At 47.2% G+C, this 11,377-nt stretch overlaps 1 long non-coding RNA gene across 1 annotated transcript; it reads right to left on the reverse strand.

Annotated features, from left to right (window-relative positions):
* Window positions 1–2,886: 2,886 nt before the first annotated feature.
* On the reverse strand, window positions 2,887–7,559 carry LOC125757018 (uncharacterized). The gene is made up of 4 exons (XR_007415004.1): window positions 7,117–7,559; window positions 5,725–5,755; window positions 3,001–3,072; window positions 2,887–2,938 (listed from the first exon to the last, which is right to left on the reverse strand). It is a non-coding gene; the product is annotated as an uncharacterized LOC125757018 (long non-coding RNA).
* Between the last annotated feature and the right edge of the window lie 3,818 nt (window positions 7,560–11,377).

Genomic DNA, 11,377 nt, shown 5'->3' on the forward strand with positions numbered 1-11,377 from the left:
TGGCGCAGCGTGGCACAATCTCAACAAATTTTGTGGTGGCTCAGCTTGGCGCAAAATTAAGGAATTGTATCAAATTGGCGCACTTGGCGCAGCTGTTGCACCCCTGCTACAAATCTAGTGTATGGGTATTTCTGCACGCTGCTGATCCGAAAGACGCGGGTTCGATACCGGCCGCGGCGGTCGCACTTCGACAAAGACGAAATGCTAGAGGCCCGTATACTGTACGTGCGACGCCAGTGCACGTTAAAGAACACCAGATGGTCGAAGTTTCCGGAGCCCTCCAATACGTCATGCATCATAATCATATCGTAGTTTCGGCTCGTAAAACCCCAGACATTGTTATTATTATTTTTGCCAAAGACCGTTCTCTGTTTTAAGCGATTTATGCAAAGCCCCCGCTTCACGGCGCAAATTAAAGTTTAAAAAAAAGAGAGAGAATATGTGCTACCTCGACGGTCAATTAAGCCAACATGGCAGATAAAAGTGGCCGTGCAGCCGCCACGCTAACCTAGCAATACATGTCGAGGGCGGAGTGCCAGCTAAATGGATGGCAACCGGTAAGACGTCAATGGCATTTAGGATGTGAGGGAGGAGGAATAGCTGCTGGTGCAATACAGTGCGATATGACTTTAAACTGATCGAAGCAGAAATGAAGGCAGCAGTGCACGCACAGCCTCGTCGTAGGTGTAATGGTGCTAATCCTAAGGTTGATGTAGCCACTTCCACCAGGTCTTCCATGGGCTTGCCATGTGCTCGTGAATGCACAAGGCAAGATGTGGCTGCTCCCGCGCCTAAGGTTACGAAGGACGCGTACACTACGCACGTCCCTACTCGAATGGGGAAGCCGCGGCGGCTGGCCTACACAAACGTTATGGTGAGGCTTCAAAAAAAAAAAAAAAGACATAAAATAAGGTGCCTCTGTCTGTGCCACCGAGGTATAAGAGGCTGGCTGGCCTACACAGTCAGAAACATCCTGCCCAGACTGACGTCAGGGCTGATGCCTTCCGTGTGCTCTGGCCCTGCGACACCCACTGGCAAGTGACACCGCCAAAGAGCACCGTATCGGGCGTACAGCTACGAACAGCACCGATCGGCAGCGATGAGCGAAAGGTGTTGCTTTGATACGAGGTCATCCACCGTGTCTAGGACTGAGGGACAGTCAGCGCTTCTGACAAATTTATATTACCTCATTAAAGCGTATTTACGTTTCCTCGAGAGGCTTGCATACAATGGCTGGCTTCTCAGTTTGTGTCGTCATTGGTTGGTAGGTGTCACTGGGGCGGACGTAACGCGAAGGTTCGCCGCTTTGAGGGGCGCTTTCGGTACTCTCACAATTTTGTTAGCGTAACTGCTGCCACTCTAAGGGCCGTCAGCGTCCAAAGCCCACGTTTTAAAACAGACTTACGGCTCTTATACCGGTAAAAATAAAGACAGGATTTTAATAATACAATATCTCAGAAAACAAGATTGACGAACATGACAACCGCAACTCGGCCCTTGCATTGACGAGCTTGACCGCGGCACGACGCTACAAAAAGAAAAGAGAAAAAAAGAACTGACAGGGTTCCTTGTGCATTCGCCTGAGGCGATTCGAAGGGAAGAGCCATCATCATCGTCACGTGAGTTTCTGTGCCGCACGCCGCGCTTTCAAGGCCAGCGTCTTTGTTGATGCCGTGGCTGATGATGGTGATGATGATGCGTGGCAGAAGCGTATTATCGCTACGGGCGTCACAACCATGTGAAGTGCGTAACGAGTGTGTGGGTGTAAGCTAACAACCTATTACAAAGGGCTGAGCTGTAATTCATCATCATCATCAGCCATAGCGTCAACAAAGTGTGCAGCGACGTAGGTGCGCGCATCACCTCACAGACACGCAGTGGGCACTTCACAACTGGGCATCCAGGAGAGTTTACAACGGCCAATGACACGCGCACAGACGTTCATTCCCTCACAGTGCGGTTTAGGTGTGCACCGAGAAGCGAAGCATGCAAGCTGATGAGAAGGCAATGCGAGCAGGGCCCGATAACGCTATCTCGATCGTTGCACTCTCAAAGGCGAAGCTTAAGCGTCCTCGAAGTTTTTATGACAGACACGTTAGAGACGCTGATGTGCGACGATCTGTTGTCGGGTGCAACAACAAGTTGTTATTGCTTTATTTCAATTTCGGCTCTGGCTCATTTTGCTTTAGCCTGCAGGTCGTCAGACACAACGGACGTACAGCGTAGACAATGAAGTTTCTGTCCGAACTGAAATAACTAGTACAATGCGGTAAATTAACATGGGGGCCGCGTCATTTTACCTGCCAGAACTTTACCGAAAAGAAAAATGCATTAACAGATAAATTGTTTCTGCGTTTTGCCTTACTTTGCACATCCCCTTCACCAACGTTGCAAAGTTTTGCAGCATACACGATGGTTTGATGCAGTGGCGTAGGCAGAAATTTTTTTCGGGGGGGGGGGGGGGGGGGGCACGCCCTTGATCCGACATCCGGGTAGGTAAGTGTGGGCGATTGTGCTATGTATCCCATGGGAGAAACAAATTTCAGGGGGGGGGGGCACGACCCCGGTGTGCCACCCCCTGGCTACGCCACTGGTTTGATGTACTGAAGACCAATGGTCGTTTGAGACAATACATGCGAGTTCAAATCACTCGTCTGCACGTGTTAAAAGCCTGTTTCACATGCGAGCGGCTGCGCGGTGGCGGTCGCGGAGATCGAGCGGCGCCGGGACGCGTCCATGGACGTGCACTGTCTTTAGTCTTTTCGAAGAAATGATGAAAGCGAGCACTACTCACCCTTATCGACGGGTTAAAAAAGCTCTTCGAATCTGCGAGAAAACGGCATATCTTTAGACAAGCATTGTACTGTGAAGAGCAGGAATAAGGTACATACTGTCGCTGATTTCTAGTGGCGCGATTGCGGCAATACTCGTGTTATACCTGAAATACGGATAAACAACCAGGTGAGCCTCATCATTCGTTCTTCGCATGCGTACACTCACCGCGACAAGGAATCGGTGCTCGGTGTCCGGAAGCAGCTGCTACTCAATGATGAGTCCGAGTCTGGAATTGACCTGTGGGCAACAGAAGGGCTCGAGTTTACATCACACTTGGGCAGCCAGTAAGTGCAGATATAGTCGCTGCTTTATTGCATACAGCCATTACTGAACTTATAGATCACCGTGTTCGAACCATCTGCCAGAGTCGCAAAAAAGAAAAACAAACATGCAAGAAAGCGGTAAGATATCGCAGCAAGGGGAAACGCAACAGAGTCGTATGCAAACGGCAACAAAATTTTACGTGCGCCGCTTAATTTATGGTTGACGTGTCGCAGGTGATATACCCGCAATTCATCATCATCATCATCATCAGCCTGTCTACGCCCACTGCAGGGCAAAGGCCTCTCCCATGTTCCGCCAATCAACCCGGTCCTGTGCTTTCTGTTGCCATGTTATACCTACAAACTTCTTAATCTCATCTACCCACCTAATTTTCTGTCTTCCCCTCACGCGTTTGCCCTCTCTTAGAATCCAGTCAGTTACCCTTAATGACCACCGGTTATCCTGCCGACGTGCTACGTGCCCGGCCCCAATTAGATGATACCCGCAATTAGATGATAGCAAACAACTTCCCGTCTGTTGTCCCTTGTTTGCAGGGGCTTTATCCTAAGAATGCCTTCCAAGTCCTGACCTACATGAGCAGCTTGTATGCATGCGTGTATGGGAGGGATGGGGCATGTATATGTGTGCATGTATTGCTGATCACGTAGCAAGAGTTGTGTGTGTGTGTGTGTGTGTGTGGGCGGGGGGGGGCGAACACTTTCTTACATTTTTGTGTAAAGGCCCAGCAACCCAGACTTTGAGCTCTGCTTAGTTCGTGATTCACGCAAACTTCGTAACGGTTCACTGTCTCACTGTATACTGGGTGTTTTTTCTTTTTTTAGACAGTGCAGATTTTTAATAAAAATACTCTGACAGAAGGCTCTTGTCGTTTTCGCACACGAACTCTATGTCGAGGCGAAAATACTTTGCATCAGCTGAAATGGCAATGACGCGATAAATTTAACAAAACTCGTTAATTAACTTTTCAATCATTGACTTGAGGGCAGTTGTTTACATCAGAAAGCTGTAGTGCGTAGCAATTCATAACATACCCATCTTTTAGAAATCATGAAAGTTGCATTTAATTCGAGATATTCATTATCGAACGTTAAGGGCCATATCGAAAATGACTGCGCCCGGCGCGGAGGAAACGCGGCTACTCTGTTACGCAGATCAACGCAAACAAAAAGATTCGTTGCGAGTGGAGTACTACACCATATTGAACCACGTTCGCGAAGGCTTATGGAACCGAGCTAGCACTAAAAATGATGTAGCTGATTTACATATAAAAGAACTCTCAGAATCTCCTTTGGGAGTTGTTTTAACTGATCTATAAGCGTAGAGCTTTAATTGTGTGAACTCCATGGTTGCGACTCTCATTGGAACGCTGCTGTTGTGCGGCATCTTTCATCTTCTTGTCATAGCGTTCGTCAGGAATTGAATGGCGCAATGGAAGGCGCGCACCGTGCGACCACCGACACGCGTCTTTGGCATAAAATTCTCTCAAAGTCGAAATTTTCCTGATATGTAGTAGGCTTTACATCTTGTCATTTACACTCTACACTCTAAGAAAAAATCGAGTATTTGGGGAGTATGTCTGTCACACAGCAATAATCGTCATCTATAGAGCTCGCGTACTTTCCTCGCGTTATTACCGCGGTCCCGGCACTTCCCGGTCACGAACGTCGCGCGCGTTATCGGCGTGACATAGCATTCTTGATTAGGAAAGTGGCGAGAGCCGGGTTTTCAAGAAAGGAAACGCGAGCAAGCCACATGACGATTATTGTTGTTTGGCAGAATTACTCCCCAAATACTCGTTTTCTTAGAGTGTATGAAAACAAGGTGCCTTTTGACTCTTCTTTGTTACACATGTGACTCTCACATGTATAACTCTCTTTAGAGAGAAACGGTGACTCTCTTTAGGAGAGTCGTGGGACGCACGACTCTCCAAAAGAGAGTCACCGTTTCTCTCTAAAGAGAGCCATAAATTCCACGACTCTCCTAAAGGGAGTCAACGTGTCTCTCTAAAGAGATTTATACGTCACATGTGAGCCAAGAAGAGTCAGAAGGCACCTCGTTTTCTGAGTGTAGAGAGGGTTTCTATTCCACTAACGCGAAATATTTCAACGAAACTGATCTCTTTTTAAGGCACTAATGAGGCTGGAAAGTAGGCTAAAAAGAAAAAGAAAGTACAGGTGGCGACGCCGCCGTGAGGTTCCCGCACCTATATGCCGTGACGTCATGCATTTCGATCGCGCCTGTTAAGGCCTATATTATTCTTCATCGATCAATATGAATTACATTGCGTTCTAAGGGAGCGAAAAACTGGACATTGCATGTTTATTTAAATTTTATTGAACCGATGTGGCCAACTACGAAAATAGACATTAAAATGTCTGAACCTGAACGTCACACTGACATTCACGTATACTACAGTTTCGGCTCGAAAAAGAAAATGCAACTTTGACCTTCACTTTCTCTTCTGATAATAAACCTGTGATGGCAATATTAACAATAGACCTTTAAAAAACAGTTTGTGAGTATAAATTGATTTAGTGCTTCACTTTATAGCGTCCCTTCGGGGAGGCTGGCGGGATTCGTCTGAAGAAGGAGCGAATGTCTTACCTTCGGTGACCAGCGTTTGCTGGTGAAAACCCTAAAAAGGGAGGAGAAAACGAAAATAAGGAAGTTGTAATGTAGTAGAATATTGCAGTTTCCCATGCCGTCTTGAATGGAAGACGTTTTGTTATGTATAAAACCCGCTTAGCTGTGTGCCGCTCTGGACAAAGTGCGACGCCCAGCTGACCGATTCAGTCTCGCGAAGTTATAGCGAGTCCTTATTTTATGTAATGGCCATTTCCAAATGGCGTCAACTCATATTGATGGTGAATTTTTTGCCAAGGCTAGGCGACCTGTCATGAAAAAAGGATTCCTCCTGATTCCACGTTTTATTTTTTTAATCTATGAGGCCAGAGAACGTACGACCGTCTTTTAGAGCCACAGGCAAAAGGACGGAATATATGCCTTTTGTGAATTCGCCACGAGCATCCAAAACAGAACCGCTGTGATTTTTACGAGAGCACCACCTAGCGAATTCGGTGCTCTTAGGCTTCGTTTAATAAGCAAAGCTACTAAAAAAATGCAGGTTTTACAGCAGATGTCTTTGGTGACAAGGTTCACTTGCTCGAAAACGGAAAGCCGTAAGTCAGCGATTTTTCGCTGCCGATGACCGCGGTCGACTCCACGGGCCATTCTGCTTTCGACGTCGTTTCCGTCCAGCAAGATGACACGAATTTGTAAACGCAAATCGGTACCGGAAGTGCATGACTTGCAAACGGTATACCGTTTCGCTCACGCGTATATCGGATGTCTTCCCATAAATGACCGCGGTGCGTAACGGGGCGGACACAGATGCACCGTGAAGCTTTTTTTTTTTCGTCCTTCAAATATAAATACGTAAATGTTGATAAATCGGGAAACTCACTTCGACGGCCACAACTACTTTCCTTTTTGTAGCTAAAACGATCATCTTTCTTTAACAAATGTATGCACGTACAAACGGTGACAAAAGTGCCTATAGGACACGATATTTTCGAAACTTTTTGCACTCTCGCTTAGCCCTAGAACACCTATATAGTTATAAGTTTCAGCATGTAGTAGTTCCTGCGACCTATAAACAGGGTCACGCATTAAGAGAACAGAAATTCGCATTTTCCATGGTTCCCACGTGTCCTGGGCACTTCTGTCTCAGAGAGGACGTCTGCGGAATTGTGTTTATGACTTGAAAATATCAACACACCTTAAATTTCGTCAAAATGCCAGATCTTTACCCGCACCGTTTGTTCCATTTGCTTCTCAAACGAATGTGACTCGGAATACAGTCATGGTTGAATAAAGCTTTTTTTTTTTTTCTTCCTTTCTGCACAACACAATGCGCTTGAACTAGCCACTACTATACATACAGAAGCCTGCTGGCGCAACAGCAAAGATACATGCAAGGAGATGGATGTCACTTACGGAAGGGTGGTGTGACTGCTCCAACAATAGCGCGGCCACGGTGCTGGACATCGTCATCATAGGCACGCTGACTCCTCTGCTGGCATATGTCCTGCGGTGGTAGTTCGACGACTGTCAACGTGCACCGCGCTCACAAAACACTGCAGTCGCCTTGCCTTGCAGCATCGACGCAGCGCGATGAGAAATTAACAATTTTCACTTTTTTTTTAACTCTTGGCGCTTCTGTGAAGCAGGGAAATGAGTAACTGGTGCAAGTTCAAGTTCATATACATGCGCGTGTAAACAAAAGTAGTTTACACATCACTGCAGTACGCTCCGACACGAAACAAAGTCATTAAAGGGACACTAAAAAGAAAGACGATTTTTCTCGTACTGACAAATTACTCTTGTACAATACCGAAATCGCCACTTCTCACCGCGAGAAGACGTTTGTGTATGCGAGAAAACGCTGAAAAAGAAAATGTGGGTGGCGACGCCACCTTCAAATTGCCGCACCAATCGCCGGGACACCATAGATTTTGACGGCGTCTGCTTGGGACTACGGAGCTCCTAAGCGGCGAAAATGAAGTACATTGTCCTCTGAGGGCGCCAAACACTTAACACAACAAGTTTCAAGGAATTTTGTTGAGCCAATGTAGCCAAAATACGAAAAATTCACATTGAAATTCGTCACGTCACGCGCTGTGATTTCGGTGCGAAATTTAAAAATGACACTTTGAACTTGACTTTCTACTCTATTAATAAGCCTATGACGGTGAAATTAACGAGATTAGTGTTTCCAGAGTACAATTTATGAATCTAAACCGATTCATTGCTTCACTTTAGTGTCCCTTTAATATCAACATAACAATTCGACAACACCACAGTATGGTAATTCACAAAACAGCCGTGGCGTGGTTTTTACCGATTAAATGGGTACTGACACGAACATCTTCAGTTGTCTTTCTCTTGCGTCAAATGAAATGCCAAGCCTTCAAGAGCCTACAAAATGTACTGCTAAGCGTGAGTGCGCACTATCTGCGCACTGTCTGAACTGGTTCATGGTGGTGACGTCAGAGTTCCGTCGTCGTGCAGGGAACGTTTCAGAAAGTGCAGCAGCAACGAGATGCCGAAACGAATACGAGGGGAGGGGGGGGGGGGGGGGGGAGTGCAGATGTCGTGCAAGCCCTCTGCTACGGTCGGCTGTCTCGCGAATTGTGGAGGTTGTGATTCGTAAAAGTGGCCGCCGCTTACGCTGCCTGGCATTTCAAACTACCGGAAAACATTCACTGAAGTATTCCTTGGGTGCCATTAAAATAGCCACGAATGCAGTCGGCTGCGTCGTCTGCTGCGGTTACGCCATCTTGTGCTGCACGGACTCGGCACTACCTCAGGAGTAAGTGCAGGGAATTCGTGAACTGGCTTGCACGACGGCTGCAGTTTTTCGAAACGAATACCGCGGTGCCGACGCCGCCATGTTGAACTCGTGAAACGAATGCCGGAGTGCAGCATCACCGTGAACCGGTTCACGAAGTGCAGGTAAAACGAATGGAGGTGCAGTATGTTTTTAAAGGCTAGTTTCGGTTCCTACTGTACCCTGACGTCACAACACGGTGTGATCTCCTCGTCACGTGCTCGCGCAAGATATCGTGGCGGTTCCACGCATGGAGGAAAAAAAAAAAAGTAGGAGGGAACACGCCTAGCGTCCACAAGCCAACCTCCTCTGAAGCAGCTTGCTCCTCGTGTTCGTGTTACATTACCCACGATGCTCCTTTTTCATTTCCTTGTTTGGTGGGCTCATGAACAAAAACAAAGAAAAATATTATCGGAAATTCCTGGGGCGGGGAGGGGGGGGGGGGGCTCTCCTTCCCCTCCCCTCCGGACGCCCATGCGCCTAGCTGACTTTTTCGGTTGCTTGGAGTGCTTGCGGCTAACACATCCTCGAACAGGACAGCCAGATCAGATGCAGGTGAACTCAGGGCGGTGCCGAACAATAATAACAAAATGTGAAATGCAGGAGGCGATGTTTGAAGATTTTCGTAGCTCCTGCGAGACAATAGCCGTCAATACGAGAAGGGTGGTCACCCAATACAACAGCAGTTGCAAGCTGGAGGGGGGGGGGGGTATTTACAAAGATCATCATCATGTATTACAAAGAAGATTTGCAATGGGGCCTGATTATATGCCTATTCAGCAACGCATACATCACGTGTTCGCACGAAGCTATTCCGTGTTAGTTCTTGAAAGCGCAAATGAATATGCCGAAGTGGAATGACTTAAGCGCTCAACCTTAAGTATTGGTTTGTCCAGCCGCAAACTTACCATGCCAGCCATCATTGCAGCAGCTTGTTTGCTTGGCGTGTAGCTTTAAAAAGAAAAATAATAAATAAGTTGAGAGAAACCGCATTTCATAGGTGAAAAAAAAAAAGAAGGAAAATGTCACTAGTGTTTTACGAAACCGTCATAATCATAACGCCTTATAAGCAAAGCAATGACCATACGCGACTGTTGCGTGAAAATGTATACAACAATGGAGTATCGCGCAAGACCGCGCTTGCGCGTGCCTAGAAATGAGAAATATTTATCTCGTGTTCTCTATCTCTCTCTTTTTTTTTTTTTTGCCGGTGCGGCGGTGCAGTGGTTACGTTACTGGGCTGCTGACCCGACCGCGAGTTTCGATCCTGGCCCCGGTGTTCGCATTTCGACGGAGGCGAAATGTGCGAGGCCCGTATGCTTAGGTTTAGGTGCACATTAAAGGGGTCATGAACCACTTTTCCAAGTAATGATCTAATGATCTCAGTATCGGAGTGTACTGCCTCCCGAATCGATTGCCACAAAAATTTCTCGAATCCGTCAAGAATCAGCGGAATTACGGGGGTTTGGCGCACGCTCCCAGCGCTTTCTCTCTTTTCTCGTGCCGACGAGCGCACTGGAAGCTAGACAGGGAGGGATGGCATGGGGGAAAGAAGTTACGTCAGCGCGCGTCATGAAACGCGATCGCTCTCCCGCTGCGATTCGCTTGCGCGAGTGCGACTACCGTGTACTGAGGAGTGCGGCGCCGGCAAGTGGCGGCACCCCACGGCAAGAAGCTCATCTGATCCGAACGCCGCTCTCGATTTACGTCGGCTATCGGCCAATAAGCATGCTATGTCTCTTGCGACGTAAAGGGACAGATCCGCGACGTAAACGGACAGACGCCCCGCCCACCGACGAGAGTGAGAACCGGCCTCTGTTTGAAAAGAGGGTGCCTGGGGAAACGGCAACTTCGCGCTCCGCTTGTGGCCATTACGCGGCGCGCACGACTGTAATATTTGGCAGAGCAGTTCATAGCCGTGTCAGCTTTCCGCAGGATGTGTTTTTTCAACAAGCCCATGGGGTGCTTCATGACCCATTTAACGAACCCCAGGTAGTCGAAATTTCCGCAGCCCTCATAATCATATCGTGGTTTTGGGACGTTAAACAACAGATATTATTATTTTATGCTTTCTTATACACATCTACACACACACACACACACACACACACACACACACACACACACACACACACACACACACACATATATATATATATATATATATATATATATATATATATATATATATATATATATATATATATATATATATATATATATATATATATATATATATATGAAAGGTGGCAATTTTTTATCTGTAACCAGGAACTGAAAAAATAAAAGTATACATTTAATTCATGCACTGCAAAGGGGAGAGAGGAGCGCAGAAATTGTGCAAACGTAGCGTTACCCTGCCACCACGGCATACTTCTTCTTTTGGGAGCGGTTAGATGGAGTGTGCATCCCGAACGCTGTAAAAGTTGGCGAAAGAAACATTAGCATACTGGTGGGGGATTCTCAATAAACGCTGCTGGCGCACAACAATTGCAGGTATCGCAGCACAGCACGCTTTGTGGAGTTTAGGGCGCGGAGTGTTGCTTACCGCTGCTCGACTGCGAGGCGGTAGGCTGCTCAAAAGCTGGCGGAGCAGGGTAGTCGGGTCGAGTCAGGAAGGTCGGGGACTGGGTGATGTCGATGCCAGTGCTGCAAATCAGGTAACCCCGGGTATTTTTTTCATTAGCAAGAGAAACATTGGAGACGTCGACCTTGCATGCATGTGTATTCACATACGCAGACCTCCGTAGAAACGTTTCAGAAACACACACACGTGTGTGTGTGTGTGTGTGTGTGTGTGTGTGTGTGTGTGTGTGTGTGTGTGTGTGTGTGTGTGTGTGTGTGTGTGTGTGTGTGTGTGTTTGTCTA

This window comes from Rhipicephalus sanguineus, chromosome 1 (assembly GCF_013339695.2).
Source record: "Rhipicephalus sanguineus isolate Rsan-2018 chromosome 1, BIME_Rsan_1.4, whole genome shotgun sequence".
NCBI classification, from domain to species: Eukaryota; Metazoa; Arthropoda; class Arachnida; order Ixodida; family Ixodidae; genus Rhipicephalus; species Rhipicephalus sanguineus.